At 42.2% G+C, this 16256-nt stretch overlaps 1 protein-coding gene across 5 annotated transcripts in view; it reads left to right on the forward strand.

Annotated features, from left to right (window-relative positions):
* Window positions 1-16256, forward strand: part of THSD7B (thrombospondin type 1 domain containing 7B) — a 690438-nt gene that overhangs the window by 20501 nt on the left and 653681 nt on the right. Inside the window, exon 1 of one of the 5 annotated variants that reach the window (XM_053254964.1) lies at window positions 9194-9261. The exons of the other annotated variants lie outside the window; for them this stretch is intronic. The gene's annotated coding sequence lies outside the window, so the exon portion shown is untranslated. Of the gene's footprint in view, window positions 1-9193; window positions 9262-16256 lie in introns of those variants that run through there. 5 annotated transcript variants of the gene reach the window in all.

Raw genomic sequence — 16256 nt, forward strand, 5'->3', positions numbered from 1 at the left:
CTTGGTGAACAAATGCATCTTGAATGCCCTTTTAAAGGTTGTAAGATATGGCGAGGCACTTATTTCGACAGGAAGTGTGTTCCAAAGCCTCGGTGCAGCAATGGAGAAGGCCCGTCCCCGAGTAGCCACCAGACAAGCCGGTGGCAACTGCAGACGAACTTCTCCAGTTGTTCTCAATGGGCAGTGTGGTTCATAGCAAAGAAGACGTTCTCTTAAATACCCAGGGCCCAAGCTGTTTAGAGCTTTATAGTTTATAACCAAAACCTTGTATGCTGCCCGGAAACTTATTGGCAGCCAGTGTAGATCTTTTAAGATAGGAGTGATATGGTCTCTCCGAGATGACCCAGAGACCACTCTGGCCACTGCATTCTGGACTAACTGCAGTTTCCGGACTATGTACAAAGGCAGCCCCACATAGAGCGCATTGCAGTAGTCAAGTCTGGAGGTGACTAGCAGATGCACTACTGTTCTGAGGTCATTTATCTCAAGAAATGGACGCAGCTGGCGTATCAGCTGAAGATGATAAAAGGCTCCTCTGGCCACTGCCTCAACCTGGGACACCAGGGAGAGTTTTGTGTCCAGAAGCACCCCCAGACTGTGTACCTGTTCCTTCTGGGAAAGTGTGACCCCATCCAGAACAAGCAGATCAAAATCATCTCTCAAGTTCCAACCCCGCACAATCAGTACCTCCATCTTATTTGGATTCAGTCTCAGTTTGTTACCTCTCATCCAGCCCATCACTGCCTCCAGGCAGGCATTTAGGGAGGTTATGCCATCTACTGATGATGTTGACATGGAGAAATAGATTTGGGTGTCTTCAGCATACTGATAACACCCTGCACCAAATCTCCTGATGATCTCTCCCAGCGGTTTCATGTAGATGTTAAACAACAACGGAGACAATATGTAACCCTGAGGGACACCATACTGAAGTTCAGTTTTCAAAAAACAACAGTCCCCGAGATACACCATCTGGAATCTGCCCGAGAGGTAAGCGTGGAGCCACTGCAAAGCAGTGCCTTCAACCCCCAACCCCATCAGATTCTCCAGAAGGATACTATGGTCGATAGTATTGAAAGCCGCTGAAAAGTCCAAAAGGAGCAAGAGAGTCACACTTCCTCTGTCAATTCCCAATTGGAGATAATGTATCAGGCCGAACAAGGCAGTCTCTACCCCATAGCCCACCCGAAAGCTGGTGTGAAATGGATCTAGATAATCGGTTTCATCCAAGACTGCCTGGAATTGGGAGGCCACCACTCTCTCAATTACCTTGCCCAGCCACGGAAGGTTGGAGACAGGCCTATAGTTGCTCAACTTTGAGGAATCCAGGGCAGGCTTCTTCAGAAATGGTCTAATAATTGCCTCCTTAAGACAAGGAGGCATCCTGCCCTCCTTCAGAGAAGCATTTATGATCTCTACCAGGCCTTCTACAACAACCTCCCTGCCAGATAGTATTAGCCACGTCGGGCAAGGGTCAAGAGAACAGGTGGTTGTCCGAATCACTCCAAGCAGCTTGTCCACATCCTCATGAGTCACAAACTGAAACTGATCCAGCTTAACCACATAAGAGGAGTCACTGGACTCCTCCGATTCAGAAACTGCAGTAATTATGGGGTCTAAATCTAAGTCGGCCCGATTATGAGAGATTTTATCCACAAAGAAATCATTAAGCACATCACAGCGGGTAATAGATGGTTCCAAATTCTGATTTAAGGGAGGAGGGGCACTCACTAGCCCTCTCACAACCCTGGACAGCTCCGTTGGACGTGAACTTGTGGATGCAATACGGGCTGAAAAGAATTGCTTCTTTGCTGCCCTTATTGCCAGAGCACAGATCTTCAAATGTGCTCTATGTTGTAATCTGTCAGATTCGAGTCGAGTCTTCCTCCACTTGCACTCCAGTCATCTACCTCGCCACTTTAGCCCCTGTAGTTCTTCTGTATACCAAGGGGCCAATTTTGAAGCGGGTCCGATAGGATGCTTAGGTGCGATCATGTCTGCTGCCCTGTTGAGAGATTATTCTTATAGAGCACAGCCACTCCACCTCCCCACCCACATCCTGTTCGTCAACAGATTACCCTGGAGGGAGAAGCTGGGACCAGACTGGGCCCCCAGCCTTCCTCAGCTAAGTCTCTGTAATACATACCAGGTCTTTCCCTTCATCCAGCATCAAATCGTGGATAGTTTCCAACTTATTCTGGACAGACCTGGCATTACAGAGGAACAAGGTGAGAGTCTATGGGAGGTTGGCATTGCTCCCCAAGGTCAAAGATCTGGCTGGGCAGCTGGAAGGGGAAACAGCTAATAGATTTCTGACTTCCCTTCCCCTGTAACAACGCGCTGATCTGCCAAATTTACTTTCACTATTCCCCACCACCACTGGAATAGCCATCCCACAGTCAGTGGACACACCCCATGTCTCTCCATCCCCAGACAAACCAAGACACATCTGAAATACCCAGGATCCAAAAATAACAGAAGTCAAAAAATATCACCAGGCCCTCACCCTTGTTGCCCCCCCATGGTGGCTCCCCCAAAGGAGAGACACCCTTTGGTGTTGCCTTGCCTGTGGTGAGCCCACTGCCACAGTGCAGCAGTCCTTTTATAAGCCCAGAAAGATGGCTACTCTGAGCAGCTGACCCTCAGGAATTGCTGACTCACCCCCTCTGGCCCTGATCCCACACAGACTCACCTGCAGGGCAGCCACAGCCCTACAAGCTAGAGAGCACCCAGGCTGGCTAGCTGACAACAGCAGAACTGCTCAGGCTCTCAGCACTGGGCAGCCACTGTCTCTGGGAAGTAGATGTTAAAGCCTCCTCTTCCCTACAAGGCTTCTGGAAACTTTTTGAAAATCAGTGTTACATTAGCTACTTTCCAGTCCTCTGGTACAGAGCCTGATTGTAGGGATAAGTTATATATTTTTGCAAGGAGGTTGACAATTTCACATTTGAGTTCTTTAAGGATGGATGGATTCTTGGTTCTTGGTTCTTGGATGGATGCTGTCTGGCCCTGGCGATTTGCTAGTCTTCAGTTTTTCCAGAAAGTTTAGAACATCAACTCTTGTCACTTCTGTCTGACTCGGTTCTTTAGCCTCCGTCTCCAAAAAACCTGGTTCAAGATATATGGGGCACTTGTTAACTTTATTAAGAAAACTGTAGTTGTGGATGATCCCTAAAGTCACATGGGGCTCTTGCAACAAAGGGAGCTACATTTGAGACTGCTGTGTTGAGTCACTCTGCAGATTATTGTTGAGTTGTGTGTCAGTCTCCATTCCTGCTGTGTAGACCAAGGATGTCAAACTCAAATCTGGTGGGCCGGATTGGTTTCCCATGCACCTCTGGGGTAGGCCACACATAGCATTGCAATGCTTTCTCTTGCCTCATGCCGCCAACCTCAGCCCACCCTCTCTCTCCCCCCCGCCCACCTTCTCTCACTCCCTTTCTTTCCCTCTCTTGCCCTGCCACTTAAATTAGCTGAACGCACTACTTTTACATGGGAATTTGCTCAGCAAAAATTTAAATAATTCTCTGATACCGTGTTTCCCCAAAAATAAGACAGTGTCTTATATTAATTTTAGCCCCCCAAAATGCACTAGGGCAATTAGTGGTACATCAGAAATTACTGCTAGGTCTTACTTTCGGGGTAGGTCTTACTTTCGGGGAAACAGTTTGTTGATATGTTGGGTAGGGTGAAGGAAGGAGTGGTGCAGCACAGCGGGGGAAGGAAGGAAGGCCAGAGGAAGGAGCTGTGTGGACCAGATCCAGCTCATGTGCCAGGGGTTTGACAGTCCCGGTGTGCCTTCAAACATCACAATCACTATCTATAGGTTAATAGTGGTGTGGTAGTTCATATTCGGCTTGTTCTCATGAGAAATAGCGTAGGACTTGCCCAAGTTTGGGAGCCGTGTGTGCTCCTGTTTCCTGATCGTGTGCTAGGAAAGAAACAAGGTGGGAAGCTCAGGCAGTGATTGTCTGCTAGCCTCCCGCTGGATAAGAGGGCTTTTCCTCCTACCTCATTCATCAGCTGGGTAGGATGGAGTCCTCCTACCCAGTGGGATGCTAGCAGACAGTCACAACCATTGCATCCTACCTTGTTTTTATAATTAGCACTTGTTCAGAAAACAGGAATGCACACAGCTCCCAAACTTGGGGCTCTTGGTTGTGTATCGCTGCTTCAACTTATTGGTATGCTCTAGGTTTTTCCCCCCCATGTTAATCCTGCTGGACAGCTGCAGTCCCTATCAAACATCTGTATGCTGCTGGAGTATGCTATAAAGTCTCTGTTTAGTTCCAAAACCTGTGTGTTTGATCCTTAGCAGTCAATAAGTTAATGCTGGGAATCCCACTGGGAGCTATTCATTGTTTGGTGCTTGAAATCAATTTAGTACTGAACTTCCCTCCTTGGCGAAATACCATTTCTGGGCTAAGGTTTAGGCTTCTGAATAGTAGGGGAGGGCAGGCATTGGACTGTGATGTCTGAAGAGGAGAATCCTGGTTGATTTAATTGATCACACACAAAAAACACACACAGACATACACAATATGTATATATTGTTGCTTTAGTTGGAAGGATAAAAACTTCTCTTGAAACATTTTCCAAGATAATACTTTAAATGGAAGGGCTTTTTGTGTTCTCTTTAAGAGATAAATGATTAATGGCATCAACACTGCCTTCTGGATCACCTTGCAAGAGGTCTCCTTCATCAGTCTGGCAAGGGGATTGTAGAGCAGTTTGCACCCTAATTAGACTCCCCAGTTGGGAATGTGCTGCTTAACAGATTACCTGTAGTTAAAGTACAGTCACTGGAGATGTAGTTAATCATGTAGGTGTTAAATATTGTGTTCCAACTATTAAGTTGTCTTGTTGCTTTTTTAAAGCAAATACATTCCAGATTTATTGAAACATGGCAAATATTTTCTTAAATCTCTGTCTTATAGCTTGACCCTGCTTGTGTTTACTCAGAAGTCTTATTAAGTTCAGTGGGTGTCTGCTTCCAAGTAAGTGTACACAAGACTGCAGCTTTAGAATGGCAGAAACAAACAAACAAACACACAAATAAATAAAATTATATAAAATAATCATATTTCCATTTTTTTCTTGAACTTTTGTAGAGAAAGAGAGACTAAAAACCTTGGGCTGGGTATCAATTGAGAATTCCTTACCTGGAAGTAAATAGGAAGCATAGAGACCAGTTTAGCTAGATGGGTCAAGGAATTTATCTTTAAGTGCTTGGATCTGACTGCATGGTTCATGTACTTCCCGAGGAAGGGTTTTATTTGAATTCAGAAACTACTAGATTCTTAAGTTAGTGGTGGGGATAACTGTAACTTGTTCTTTTTGTTGCCCTGTTCTTTTCAGCTTTTGAACTGTTTGAGTTGCTGCATTGTTTTTTGAAAGAACACATCTGACCATGTGGTTGTGTATATCAGAGGTGTGCAGACTTGAGGCTTCTGGAGCTAATTTCTTTCTTTCTTTTTGCCCGAGCCTTGGGTTCTACCAGCACAAAATAGTGGCTTGGGGAGGCAGAGGCAGTCTCAAAATGGCTCATTGTTACATAGATTACTTCAAGAAATAATGGATGTTAACATCAAATTCCAGGAGAATTTTGCTGCAGGACAGGAGGGGAACAAGAGAGGCTGTTTTGTGGGGGAAGAAACTGGAGAGAAAGTAAAAGCAGCCCTGAGCAGCTGAAGAGGGAGAGATTAAAAATATTGTAGCCATGCCAATCAAATTTGCAGTACTGGCTGGAAGGGAAGGGATGGAGAAACAAACCTAAATGCCAGATAAGCCTGGGAGCTCAGTAATTCCTGAACTACCTTATGCCTGCCCCTGGTGTATATGAATTTTGAAGTGATGCAAAGTTTGTTCTTTCACATTAAAAGACTCCATTTGGCTTTTGCTTATTGTTTCAGGACAGATGTGTGGCATGTGCTAAAGCGGGGGGGGGGAGGGGAACCCCTCCTCTCAATAGACCTCTCAATAGTATGGGCTATGCATATGGAACTCTGTGCAGGCTGGAAAGAATTTATTATGGCTCTGAGCCTTCAAAAGTTAAATCTTTCTCCAGACTCGTACATCATATTATCAGATAAGCTGTCATGTTGCTGTGAATCATTGTTTTGCCAAAGATTAATAAGTATAAGGAAAAGAATTAGGTGCTTGCTGGTTCACGCGTCACTTGAATTAAATATTTCTGGTGCACCTGAGGCATTTCTGCTTCTCCAACCATTGCGCTGCACATGGGACAATGCTTGATTCAGGTTATTAGTGCTAGCAGTCAGGGAAGAGAGATGTGGTTCTCTGATTCTTAATTGAAATTCAGCCTTTCAATCAACTTAATTAGCAAAAATAGGTTTGCAAATACATGGAGATCTTACACTCCTCTGTTTGGAGTGCTGTTTTCAAAATACAAAATCGGGTTACTTGGCAACTGAATAAGCTCTTTATAACAAGGCCCCAAAGTTGCAGAAAAGATTCACTAGAAATTAAGTCTATATACACCCCCTGCCCCAAGTCAACATGTAATTTGGGAACCTTCATTAGAGGCCATTTCACAAGCATATCCTTGTTGAAGAAAAACAGAACTAAAGGAAAGGCTGGCATACTTTTAGAAATTATGGAAGGAACTTAAAAGTAGTAAAAAAAAAAAAAGTGCATTGGATGCTAAAGAGAAGAAGAAAATATTTTTATTTAAACAGTGTATCTGTAATACTATTATGTGCTCCCCACCTCCCCAGTCAGTGAGAAGTTTCTGGATGTTTCCTTTGGAAGAATCAGTGTTGGAGATCTAGGATACTTTCTATAATATTACTCCATTTACAATATGTATAAGGCAGTAGATCCACGACTCCACTTACATCCCCAGGAAGAGGTCCTGTACTCACAAGGTGCTTCCAGCCTTCAGCTAGCTTACAAATCTCTCTCTCAATCTCTTCCTCCCTCCCTCTCATACACACCCCTACGTTCTTTACTTCAACATGGGGGAGGTGAGCAATCAACGCTTAACTCATTCGAACACCAGGAAAAGCGAGTGCCAAATATCTCCCAACCATTAGTTCCCTAAAGCCAACCATAACAGGTTATTAAACTAGGAAAAGAATATTCAGCCATAAGTGGCAAGGATGCAAAGAGGTCCTTGGAATCTGCTGACCCAGGAGATGTTTGACAAGGTCAGTAAGATGGGGAGGCTTTTAGCAAGAGCTTCTACCGGTACAGAGCACTCAACCAGAAATCCACTACCAAAACAGTTACATCCCTGGGGGTTCAGCTTCCTGAAGGAAGTGGACAGTGCAATATCATTGTGTTGTGTGACAAATGAGGTTGTGGCTGCTGTATCTCTTTTCAGTACACTTGGAAAAGACATAAAGGCTGAGGAAGATGGGTAAAACAAACAAGTAAAGCAGAAGGAAGGTGATAAAGTAAAGCTTATTTAATACACTGCTTAAATAACACCCTGGCTGCTTGGAAACCAAAGCTAAACCTAAACTGGTATTCTCATCAAATTACAATAAGATGCTATAGAGACAGTTTTGATTGTGGATAATTTACTTAACAGGGCTTAACACCAGCAAATGTTCTGTGAAGTATGTGTGCCATACTGGAGGAAAAACGGTGCAGTTCTTGGTATTGATTGATTGACTAAGTGCCATCAAATCAGTGTTGACTCTTAGCAACCACATAGACAAATTCTCTCCAGGATGATCTGTCTTCAGCTTGGTCTTTAAAGTCTCTCAGTGGTGCATTCATTGCTATCGTAATTAAGTCCATCCACCTTGCTGCTGGTCGTCTTCTTTCCTTTCCTTCAACTTTTCCCAGCATTATGGACTTCTCAAAGGAGCTGGGTTTTTGCATAATGTGTCCAAAGTTCTTGGTATCCTCTGTATTAAGTCAAAGAGGTTCATGTATAACTGGAATAAGGTTAGAATCTCAAGGCAGTAATATTTTGGGAAGGATTCAAAATTCTGATCATTTTTACTTTTTTGTGCTGAGCAGGTTTTCCAGATTTTGTACTGAGCAGGTGCACAGTATTCAAGAACCCTCTTTTTGTTTGTAGTTTGTAGTCTGTAGGCAGACTTTCAGGGCAAGTTAATCTGTTAGGCTTCATGTGTTTATTCAGAAGTAAGTGCCTTTGAGTTCCTACTTAGAATTATAGCTTTGAAGTGAAACTGAATATGACGAAATGTGCTGTTGCAGAAATGTGGGAGGTGCCTGGTTATTGGAGAAGGTAGGCAGAGGGGCCTAACTATATTAAACAGCATTGGTGGAGAGCAGGTATGTGAGGTGGTAGAGACTATGTGAGGTTGTTTTTATCATTATATGCTTTGGCCTTGCCTTCCATTGCTAGAATTTTAGGGTGCTTTTTTTCTTTGAATGGAGGTCCTTACACTGCAAATTATGTGTAGCTGTAACAAATCTAGCTTCTTCAAGAAGAAGGTGATGATTTTTAGTGAAAGGTTTAACTCGAATGGTTTTAAAGCTTCAGTCACTAAGGATGATCACACTCTTCTAGAAGAAGCTAGTTACTTTGCAGTGTGAGGACCTCCAGTTAAATTTGAGGTGTAAGGGCTTCAGTTTAAAGCAAACCCCAAGATTCTAGCATTAGAAGGCAGTGGCTGGGTCAAGGCTTATAAGCAAAACTGTCTGGATTAACATAGCTCTCGCTTGGAACACAAAGTCATATGTCTGATGTACTCTGCTCAAGAGATACACTTCAGATTGGGTTTCCACTGTAATCTGTGGAAACAACTTCTTCTTTTTGTCTTTTATTGGGTCCTGTGCCCTCTGTCTGGCAAGTTCATCATTCTTCCTTGGTTAAAGCTATAACATCCTCACGTGACATTAATCATTCTACAGATTTCTTCTGTTCCTGTAACTATGTAAGCTATTGAAAGACAGAGAGCCAAATTCATCTTGTAGAAAGTTTTTGTAAGGTTTTTGGACTCTTGAGATTTTTACTGCAAGGTTGTAACTAGTGTTCCCTCTAACAGGGATTCACAGATGTTATTGACTACAACTCTCAGAATCCCCAAGCAAAAGCCACTGCAGCTGAGGATTCTGGGAGTTGTAGTCAACAACATTTGGGAATCCCTGTTAGAGGGAACACTGGTTGTAACTTCAGATGGTTTTGAAGCTGCAGCCACTAATTATCATTACCTTATTCTAAAAGGTAATGATACAAATGATGGCTAGAAATCAAGACTAAGACATCAAAAAGACAAAAGAAGATATGAAGGTTCTCATTAAACGTATTGTGACTTTACAGTAAGTTTTAGATGGATCTGTCTACTTGTTTGTGTATCAAAATCATCTGTGTGAAGAACTTGTTTGTATGTCCTCAGATTGCTGTTTTTCCTGCCAGTGTTCTTCTCTTAGCTAATGTGACCTACAGTCACAGCTTCTTTAGAAATATCTGCTTGTTTATAGAAAGCACCTGTACACTATTGTGCTTGAAACACAGCTTAATCTTCAGATTCACTGACCTTTTATTTCAGAGTTCCAATCAGGACTGTCACTTACTGGTGGTTGCTTCAGACACATTATAAATCATCACTTCCCCCACCAGTCAATCAATGGTCGGTTGTGTTCCTTAGCATTCTGAAACATTCTTGCCTTGTTAAATTTGAGTTAGTGTTATCTTGTGGGGTGAACACATAGTTGAGTGTAACACTTGCATATGCTCAGCTCAGCTGTGGCTTTACATTATTTTCTGTCTTTCTAAGCCTAGGTTTCCCCCCCATAAGTGTTAATTTCAGGGGTGGTGGTTAATGGGTCCAAATCACATATAGGACACAGGAGCTGCTTGACTGAATTTCCAGTATTGTTTGATTTTTTTCTTTAAAGCAAGTGCAAGGGGGTTCCGAATTAGATCAGAGCAATAACCTTCACATTCATCTTAAGTGGCGCAGTTGGGAAATGCTTGACTAACAAGCAGAAGGTTGCCAGTTCGAATCCCCCACTGGGGATTCCTATATCGCTGGGCAGCAGCGATACAGGAAGATGCATCATCTCATACTGCATGGGAGGAAGCAAAGGTAAACCCCTCCTGTATTCTACCAAAGAAAACCATAGGGCTCTGTGGGACCAGGAGTCAAAATCGACTTGACGGCACACTTTACCCTTAATAAGCTTCACACCCATTTCCCTATCTAAATTGCCTCCTTTAAGCCATTAAGCCTAAGAATATGGGTGTAGCATCTGTACCAAGATGTTTTTGTTTCTTTGTTTTGCCATGCAGGGCTAATAGCAGTAGGGCTGGGAGTGTGATTTTGACTGGGGAAATGTTGCAGAGGAGAATTAACCCCCTCTTCCTCAAGCACTGCTGCTCTTAATTGAACTTCCCTCCATGCACCTTTTGGAAGTTCCCAACATGCACCTTTTATTTTCATATTTATTATGAGATATAATAATAATATAATAATGAATAGTGATGTCTTTGAAGACTGTTAGGAAAATTAGTTCAAATACAGCCTCTAGATGTCTGACTGGAACCAATAAATGGGAACATCTCTTAGTAGTTCTTAAACTGTTTCACTAGCTCTTGATTCATGTTCTTACCTTTTAAAGCCCTGCATGGCTTGGGACCTGGTAGCTGAGGTAGGTTGGAATTGGATACCTACTCCAACATTAGCCTGCCCTTACACTTAGGTTGTCCTTGGCGGCCTTCCTTCGGGTGGTCTCATCATCTGAAGTGAGGCAGGTGGTCACTTGGGAGAGACCGTCTTGGTTGTGGCACCACACCTATTTGAAAGGGGAGGAGAGCTGGTCTTGTGGTAGCAAGCATGACGTGTCCCCTTAGCTAAGCAGGATCTGCCCTGGTTGCATATGAATGGGAGACTTGATGTGTGAGCACTGCAAGATATTCCCCTCAGGGGATGGAGCCGCTCTGGGAAGAGCAGAAGAGTTCTGGGGAGAGTTCCCTCCCTGGCAACTCCAAGATAGGGCTGAAAAAGACTCCTGCCTGCAACCTTTGAGAAGCTGCTGCCAGTCTGTAGACAATACTGAGCTAAATGGACCTATGGTCTGTCTCAGTATATGGTACCCCCCTATGTTCTGTGTTCCTAATGCTCTCTCCATGGAGGCTCACCTGGCACTTCTGGTGTCCTTTTGATGCCAGGTCATCTTGATGCCATTTAATTTTAAATCTGTGATGGAAATTGTTCTGCTGTTTTTATTCTACTGCTTATTTATTGTTGTTTTTGATGTTATCCTATAAGTTGCCCTGAAAAAGTGAAGGGTGGTGTATTAATGGATGATAGATAAATTGTTGCAATGTTAGTGCAACTTCCTTGACTAAATATAGCACACTTGGATACAAAAGGTGTCTCAGCCATTGCAGTTAAAACCTTCACGTCATCTCCCACAGCACCCTCAATTTTGTTTCTACATAAAAATTAGGGATGCTTTCTTAACTTCCTCACTAAAAAATTCCAAAGGTTCCTGGGTAGTCATAACAGCTAAAACTGACTTAAACTGTCCTAGTTGTTTAATATAATGCAGTAGCTGCTCAGGACCCCTGTGTGCCCAAGACAGGGACCAAATGCCTCCCCCTACCCGACATGCACGTTCTTCCCCATTTTGTTTTTAGCCTACTTTCCTGTAGGCTTATGAGATCATCTGGCATTCCATCCATGTGTCATCAACTTTGCAGTGCCTGGACCAATATGAACTAAATTGGGTACGATTTTAGGGACACATAGGGACACCTCAACTGCGTAGTTTGTGATTGTGTCATCTACTCCAATTCAAGATGGCAGACGCATAAACAATTGAGGCACAAGTGGGCTAACTTGTGAACTTCTTAACCAATTTGTACCAAATTTAGTCCAGTTGTAGGGATAGTGAAAGGAAAGTAGGCAGATCAGTTCTTAATAGAACAATTTGTTTCAGTTGATGATGATAGCCACTGCTGCTTAATTTTCTGTGCATGTGCATTCACCTCCACTTCCAAATTGTGTTCACACAACATCTTTACAGTTCTCAGGCATTTATAGTGTGTTTGCATCTATTTAATATTTTGCTATATTACACATTTTCCAATTCATTAAAAACCTTGCAACTACAGAAGGTTTCAAGACTCTGAAGATACTAATCCTTTCAACATACTGCTTTGATAAAAAAAAGAAATTAAAGAGCTAGCATTCTTTTGATTTAGAACAAAGTTCAAACTTTTAAATTTAGCTTGGAATTAAATATGCTTTTTAAATGATAAAAAAAAATAGTATCTCTGTTTTCTTGAGGCAGATGGCACAAAAAGGATACTTGGTTACAAACCAAAGGCAAGTAAGACTTTCATCCCTCCCTTCTGTCTTCTGTAGGCCTATGGTTTGTGCTTGCTTTGAGAGAACCCCAGTTTAGTTGGGTTAAAGTTATGGCTATGAGAAGAAAAATAAATGTCATTTCAGAAGGATTTCATTTGTTTGTACTTGAATTGAGGCTCTTTCAGTTGTAGCCTCCATTTGGAATGAGAACAGAGGAAAATAGCACAAGTTTGAGTTCATTTAGAAGATAAGACATGGTATTGTCTCCATTTACTTGACATTCTCCATATTGTAATTCAGAAATAAGGATCTGTTTCAGGAATGAAAACTTATGTAAATGATTGACTATGACATGAACCCTTCAGTATACAGAAGGTTCTACACATTCCCGCTTCTTCTAGCTAGCCTATTCTATTGTGGCATGATCATGTAATGACCCTGTGCATTCTGCTTTTCATTGAGACCTTCAAGGAACAGATAGATAGAATGAAGCTTCCATAGACTGAAAACTTTGTGTGATGCATCTCTTGCTTGACTGCAGGTGGGGAACTGGCTGAAAAGAGAATGGGTTGGAACCCAAATACTCACATTTGCACTGAAGTGTGAGGGATGTAGGGTGATTTTCACCATTTCCCCTTCATTCTGTAATCCCTCTGTGATTCTCCAAATGTGTTCATGAGGGTTGGGGGACTCCTGGGACCAGATTTTTGACACAGAGGGCTGCAAAGGGAAGAAGGGATTGATGAAAACTCCCCTTCCCCCCTTTTGTGCAAATGGAACTTCTGTTAAGCAGAGATGCTGATTGAAATCCAATCTGATCTGTGCCGCCAATCTGTGCTGCCAATCTGATCTGTGTCCCCTGCGGGTCCCCCGCCCCCATAATAGAAGGAGCCTGCTCCTGAGTTGACAGTGTGGTCATTCTAAAGCTACAATAGTTACAGGGCAGAGACATTTTCACCTGCAGTAATGCACTAGGGAAAGGACACAACATGATGATATTGCTTCCTTCCCTGGCACATTCTAGGGTGGTAGAGTGAAAGAAAAAGTGGCAAACTGAATTGCTGCCACTGTAGTGGCCTTCTCAGCAACTGCTTAGTTAGCAGAAGGCCAGATCTTCTTTAAAGAGGTCCACCCCCACCCCAGTGCATTTAACTGATAATGATTGTTGGCTCAATGTGATCCTGACGACCCTCTCTGCATTGTTAAAATGATATGAGAATGGCCAGGGTCAGGATCGTGATGTCCTAATTAACAGTAATTACTGTCCTAATTAACAGTAATATGGCCACTTGGAGTGTTAGTTCACTATTTCAAGTGGATCCTCAAGTGGATAGAATCAAACCATGTATTGGGTTCAATTCTATTATATTAACTAGATGGAGAGTGGTACACATACTCATGATTCTTCATCTAGCTGGCCTATACTGCTCTGGCATGTTTTAACAAAGGGAGATTTTAGTGACCAGAACTGATCACCTTTACTTTTCTTTCTGCATTTAGTGGGGTCATATCTTCCCAGGTCTTTTGTGAATGAAAAATCCCATAAAAATTAAATGACTATTAAAGTGTGTTTAAAAGTCTTCTGCCCTTTACTTTAAAGTGGCTTAATGTTTTATGAGGCAGTTCTTTAAAGGTTTTATAGGGTAACTCTGTTAATAGAAATTGGAGATTTATGGGGGCACTTTTACCTGTAAAACTCTGCAGACAGATGCTGTCCATTCTTTCAAGCCTAAATCAAAATGAGGAAAGCAAGGTGGACTATTTAGGAATGCTTTGTTGTTGGCTATTAGACAGCATTAATGTAAGAGCAGGGTGTTGACTGTTGCTTCTTCTAACAGAAGTATTTATGATGTTTCAGATTAACATAAGTGTCCCTAAATCACTAAACAGAGTGTATAACAAGACGTTAATTTCTTTGTAATTGAATGACAACATTCATTGCCATTCACCACTGGTTATGAGTCCTGGGCTAGACAGACCATTTGTGTGACTCAATATGATATTCTCAGTATAATGGGTAGCATAACAGGCACAACAGTTGGGCAGTGTAGCAAACAATGAAATGAATTGTACTATTGAATATCAAACTTGAGTAGGATTGTACGCTTCAAATGCCATTTGTATCATGGTGTGAGCCTTGTGACATAATTTTCAGATGTTTCTATGTAATTTTTCTGGGCATGTGCCATTACCATTATTTCATTGAACGGGAGTCTGCTGTGTCCAGAAGCTTGGAGATCCATTGGAGAGTAGCTTGCTCAAGGACAGTGTTGCTATTGATTTCAAGATCATTCACATATATTATAAGAGCCCTGTTTTCATTTAATATATTCTTCTAAAGAGAGGCAATAATTTTTACTATTATCCAATTTCAATCCAGGCTCACAGTGGACCTTGAACTGGCAACCTGAGGGCTGACAGTGAGATCCAGTCTCTGCCACAGGGGAAAACTGTAGAGAGATCAGCCACATGAGCCTCTTTATACCAATAGGAGAGAGCAGGTACACCCTGAACCCTATAAAGACTTCAATCAGATGTGCTGACTGATCTGAGGAACTGCAGGGACTCCATTCTTATGGTTCTTTGCTGACTACACGTTCCTTTGCCTTACCCTGCCCTCACTCAACATGAGCCAGATTTATTAAATACCAGCAGTCTTTTACTGAGAATTCCTGCTTAAAAATTGCCCAGCCACATTGTTGTACTATTTAATTAAAAGGCAAGTAAAACATTACTGGTTTTATATACTCTGGGGATGAAACAAGGTGGTGATTATTCTGAGATAAGTGTTTGCAAGTATTAACTATCAAGAATCTAGCATAATTCAGTTAACAAGTGAAAGACGATAACTGCTAGTACTTATACACTTAAACTAGAATGTACTAGTAAATATTCATGTATAGCTAACATATGTCTTACTCTTGGGAAGGAAAACTAATTCTGAGGTCTCTAATTAAATATTAAGAGTGATAAATATTTCATTGGCCAGGTATATTGCAAGGACTGAAGAAATGTTTAAAAAGAAAAGAAACTGAAACCTGTTGTTTGTGTTCAAGCTTGTCAGAATTGTTTTTAACTGTTCCAAGAACTAGTTACCAGATTGTAAGCATTATAATAATGGTCCACATCCTCCACAGCACTATAACCCCTGCTAACCTTGGCAAAGAGGCACGTTTTAACGTAGTGATTCTCTTTATTTAGCAGGGGGAGAGTAACTGGCCCTATCCACCCCCATCACAGTACCTCCAGTGACTGTTGCTTGTGTCTATCTTGTGTTTCTTTTTAGATTGTGAGCCCTTTTGGGACAGGGATGCATCTTATTTATTTATTATTTCTCTGTTTAAAGTGCCCTGAGCCATTTTTGGAAGGGCGGTATAGAAATTAATTAATTAAATAAATAATAATAATAATAAATAATAAGGCAGAGCAAGCACTGCAAGATCCCCGGGGACATATTTGTGGGGAAGAGAAGCAGAAACCACCCCCCCCCAATAGCCCCATGCTGGGCTGCAGTGCTGCTAGTCTCCTGGCTCCCTGTGAAAGCAGAGCTCTTGCTCCACCTCATAACACTGTGGATAATTTTTAAAGCTTGCAACTTGAGGGGCAGTGTTCTCTCTATTTTTTTAAAATCTGTCTGCAGAATGAGTTTTGTTCTGGGTGGGAGTACCAAGGCAGTGTGCGCGCACATGCATGCAGAGTGGGGCCTTTCTGATTCAACCTGAGCGGGATCTAAAATTAAGTGAGCGGACATTAAAAAAAACTTGTGAGCGTGTGCACGCCTTAGAGGGAACACTGTTGAGGGGATATTTTGTAAAGTCTTAGATTGCTAATTTTTTAGTTTTGATAATTTGTTGATATGGGGCAATTAAATATTTTCAATAGTCTATAAACCGACTATTCTTTCAGCAGTAGAAATGTGCCTTCAGACTGTCTGGGTTTATTGGGTGCTTATTTGACTTTGAAAGGATCACAACTCTCACAGAGTAGGGTTATCTATCC

Source organism: Hemicordylus capensis, chromosome 1, assembly GCF_027244095.1.
Source record: "Hemicordylus capensis ecotype Gifberg chromosome 1, rHemCap1.1.pri, whole genome shotgun sequence".
In the NCBI taxonomy this organism is placed as follows: domain Eukaryota; kingdom Metazoa; phylum Chordata; class Lepidosauria; order Squamata; family Cordylidae; genus Hemicordylus; species Hemicordylus capensis.